Source organism: Equus przewalskii, chromosome 8 (assembly GCF_037783145.1).
Source record: "Equus przewalskii isolate Varuska chromosome 8, EquPr2, whole genome shotgun sequence".
In the NCBI taxonomy this organism is placed as follows: Eukaryota; Metazoa; Chordata; class Mammalia; order Perissodactyla; family Equidae; genus Equus; species Equus przewalskii.
In genome coordinates, this window is record NC_091838.1 from 81,672,111 (window position 1) to 81,675,898 (window position 3,788).

The 3,788-nt window shown below is 57.0% G+C and overlaps 1 long non-coding RNA gene across 1 annotated transcript; it reads left to right on the plus strand.

Moving 5' to 3' along the window:
• The first annotated feature begins 408 nt into the window (after nucleotides 1–408).
• LOC139085353 (uncharacterized) lies at nucleotides 409–2,655 on the plus strand. Its single transcript, XR_011543633.1, has 2 exons — nucleotides 409–564; nucleotides 1,864–2,655. It is a non-coding gene; the product is annotated as an uncharacterized lncRNA (long non-coding RNA).
• The last annotated feature ends 1,133 nt before the right edge of the window (nucleotides 2,656–3,788 follow it).

Here is a 3,788-nt window from a genome sequence, read left to right on the forward strand (position 1 = left end):
TCAAGTTCATCCTGTCCAGTGTTCACTCTGGTCCAAGCTGCTTCAGCCTGTTCGTTTGACAGACAGAGAAACAGAGGCTGTGACCTGCCTGAGTTTATGCAACTGGTGCGTGGTGGCGCCAAGATCCACCGGGGGCGCGGGGGCCATCTGATCCACACCTTTTCCCACCTTCCTGATGGAAAGAACAGTTCCCGAGCAGCAAGAGACTTGCCCAGGCTCGTAAGTGCAAAGCTGGGGCTGGAACCTGTCCCTTTGGGGGTTCCCCGAGGCCCCTGAGGCCTCCCAGACTCATCTGCAGCTTTGCCTCCTTCCACCGCACTGAGGGCCACCCCGTGGGCACGCTGGTCAATGAGCGCTGACCTCAAGGGTGCCGGATCTGCTTTAAAGAGAAGCCCTCTGAGAGGACCGGGCCCCTCCCAGCGTTTCCTGTTTCTGGGGAGCTGGTCACGGCCGTGTATGTGCCGCTCTGCAGCGGCAGCGGAGCGAGGGGCTCCCGGGGGACGGGCGGGCCGCTGGCCTGCAGGTTCCCCACAAAGCAAGGAAGCGTGATGTCACCAGAAGGAGGTAAACAGGAGGACGCTTCCTCTTTTGCTTCCACGGGGCTCTTGTCAAATCCAGACGGGTCTGAAACTGCAGAACATTTCTCTTCCAGCCTGCCCGCGGGCTCAGGTGGCTTTGCCGGGGTTGCGCCTTTGCAGGGAGGAGCAGGTTAGAACAGACCGGTGACACGCAGACAGTGCTAGATCCCAGAGGGAGAGCCGGGGGTGGGGGGCTCTGTGGCTGACACCGGCCCCACTCCCACCCACCCCCACTTCATGGATGAGGACGCTGCGTCCCAGAGGGTTTAAATGACTCCTGAACAGATGCTTCGTTACCACTGTGAGCACACGAGTCCTCAATACTGTGGCTTGGGGCAGGCGGTGGTCAGAAAACTCCACTTAGCCCTGAATTGTCTTCATGCTGGTCTACTGCAGATCCTACTTTCCCATCACTAAATGTTTACTCCTTGGGTAGCTGGCCTGGAGCAGGAAGGCCACCAATGTCAGGAGAGCTGCCCTTCTGCCTTGGCTCTCTGCTTTGACAAGTCACTTTATCTCTCTGATCCCAGTCTTCTCCTCTATGAAATGGGGTAACGATACCCGCCTCATAGAGCTACTGCGAGAATTACCGAGACAATATCTATAAAGATCCCAGCTTGGAGACTGGACCATGGTACGTGCTTAATACTGTTTTCTATAAAATGGGGAACAAGGTTTATACCTTCTGCAGCCATTAGGATTAGATTAGGCAACATGTGACAAAAAACCTCAAATAACAGTGGCTTAAGCAAAATAAAAGTTTGCTTCTCTCTCCCATTAGAAAAATCCGGAATTACCTGGTCCAGGGTTGGTGCTCCATAGTCATCAGAGGCCCAGGTGCCTTCTATCCTCCTGCTCTGCCATTCTCATCAGCTTGGGGTACAAAATGGCTGCTAGGGACCCAGCCATCACATCCCAGCTCTGGGAGGCAGGAAGGAGGAAGAAGGAAGAGAGTAATGCATAAGAACTTTCCTAGAAACCTTACCCAATGGCTCCTCACTCATTCTTATTTTCAAGGAAAGCTAGGAAATGTCATTTAATTTTAGCTGGGCACATTGCCATCCCCAGTAATATAAAGGTTTTGTTGATAAGGAAGAAGGGGGAAGTAGATATTAGACAGGAGACCAAGTGTCACAGAGCAGTTTTGAAAAACAGATAATATCATGGTTGACAAGGTGCCTGATTAATTAATTAAGTAATTAATCAAGTAGAAGGAACTACTATCTGAATATCGAAAAAAAATAAAATGAAAATAGATTTTTAAAAATCACCTCCTTTTCACAAGGATGGAGCTGGAAGTGAAGAAGGACGCCCCTGCCCTCTCAGAGCCAAAGCGAAGGCTTTGAAGGCAAGACGGCAGCGCTGAAAGGCGTCACAGCAACCAAGGAAAGGGAGGTCCATGTCACCCACCTTCGCAGCCCAGGCATCCTCGGAGGAGAGCCCCAGGAGCAACAGGCCTGAGCTCTGTGTCCTCACCGAGGTCCCCGGCAGCCGCGAAGCCGCGAAGGAGACAGAACAGCACGTGTGTTCATTGTCGATGGTCAACACCAGCGCACACAGCCTGGGAGGCTCTAGGGGACGTCATGTGGCCCAGGCCACCCCCCGACGGGCCTGAAGGGGAGAGAAGGCACGTGCTCCACGGCTCCAGGCTGTGGGGCTTTGGGTGTTGCCCAAACTGGGATCATTTGAACAGGGTCCAGGGGGGCACCCAGCTCTGAGATCACTGGGGGATTTTCAGTGAATCGCCCAATAACAGCCGCCCATTGCCGAGGTCCCCAGGCCGTTCCCTGATGGTCCTGGCTCTGAGCCAGGAAGGGGTCTCCCTACGGGCCTTTTGGACGGAGGGTTACCGGCAAGCAGGACTCTCAGTGCTAGACCCGGGCTAGCCCAGCTTCTGGGTGACCCCGGCTCCTGCTCGCAGGGCCTCGCCCGGAGGAGGACTTCCCTCCAGCTCCGCTCCCCCAGCACGGCCCTCTCTGCCGGCGGTGCTCCCATGTGATCACTTAGCTCATTACTTCAGAATGAACTGTTTCTGTACCTGTTTGCTGGCCCAGCAGTAAAGCCCCTCAGGAGTGGAGACCCTGCCTCGCTCATCCTTGTGCCTCCAGGGTCTAGCCCCACGTCTGAACGCCCACCATCCCTGGACCCCAGACTCAGCATCCTGTTCTCGGAGTAGCTCCTCCTAGTTACAAAGCACTGTGTACAGGGCCCAGGTGAGGGAGCATGTGCCGGGCAAGCCAGGGAAGCTTCACGGAGGAGGGCAGGTGGGGAAGGGGTAATGGCATGGAAGAGCCTAGAAGGGCCTCGAAAGGCCTGGAGAATTAGATGCTGCTGGGGCTATTCTAGTTTAGTGGAGTTGGGGGTGTGCAGACGGGGTGGGCAGGAGTCGAGGAGGGCCTGGAACGCCATGCTAGGGGACCTCGGTTCATCGTGAGGGCACTGGGAGCCAGTGAAGGATCCTTGCGGGGGGGTGTCTGACGGTCCAGGCCACGTGCTGCATGGGGAGAGCGGCCGAGAGGTCTTGCTGGACTCTGCGGAGCCGAGGCAAAGGAGGGCTGGGGTGCTGCCCCTGCCTTCTGCTCCGCTCCGCCCGCACCGAGGGCCACTCCCTGCAGGAGGAGGCAGCAGTGAGGGCCAGGCCCCTCTGCCTGCACGTGGCTGTCCAGAGGGGAAACTGCTATGAGGGTGCCGGGCCTGTGGCTACCGCACAGCTCAGGAGGGCAGCCAAGGTCAGTCTAAGGCCCCAGCGAAGTGCCAAGGGTGCTCCACCAGGCCAGGCTGGGGAGGCGAGTGCCAGGCTGGGCATGGAGGGCAGCCTCGGGGTGGTCACCAGTAGCCATGGACAAGAGGCAGGTGGGGCCTGACAGAAGGCCAGAGTAACAAAGATGCTCTGAGCTAAGGTGGTGGCGGGTGGTGGGGAAGAGGTTTTGGCTGCAGAGGATCAATGCTTCATTCTGCTGCACACCAAGGGCTCCCCGGGTCTCTCGGGATGAGGTGACAGCTGCAGAGCCACCGCAGGACTCCTCCAAGCCTGCGTTTTATGAAGTAGGCTTAATGATCCCTGCCCAGAGCGTGGTAGGGGGTCAACAGGAGATGCCGGCAGGAAGTGGGCACCCAGTAAACCCTCGCGACTGCCCACCAGCTGGAAGGTACTCGCCGGCTCTGGGCCCCAATTTTCTCTCGTGTAAAATAGGATATTCATTCTTATCT